The sequence below is a fragment of the Colobus angolensis genome, unplaced genomic scaffold (genome assembly GCF_000951035.1).
Source record: "Colobus angolensis palliatus isolate OR3802 unplaced genomic scaffold, Cang.pa_1.0 Scaffold498, whole genome shotgun sequence".
Lineage (NCBI taxonomy): Eukaryota > Metazoa > Chordata > Mammalia > Primates > Cercopithecidae > Colobus > Colobus angolensis.
Genome location: NW_012118465.1, coordinates 1,141,240 through 1,141,541, shown reverse-complemented (window position 1 = coordinate 1,141,541; position 302 = coordinate 1,141,240).

The following is a 302-nucleotide window of genomic DNA, read 5'->3' as shown; positions in this document are numbered from 1 at the left end:
TGCTGGGGCTGAGGTGGGGAGCTACGTGCTTGTGTGTGCACACGGGCCTTAAAGCAGTGCTAGAGCACATGCTGGGGCTGAGGTGGGGAGCTACGGGCCTGTGTGTGCACACGCATGTGCCCGGAGGGATTGGAGAGCCAGCAAAGAAGGGCAAAGGGCAATGACTGGAACAAGAAGAAAGGGAGATTGCTTGGTTAAATACCACAGGTCGTGCCTCTAGCTGAGTTTGTGCCTGCTTCTAGCTACAAGTACAAAATCAATATTTTGGAGCAAATAAACACCTGTGAGAAGGTTCTGACCTG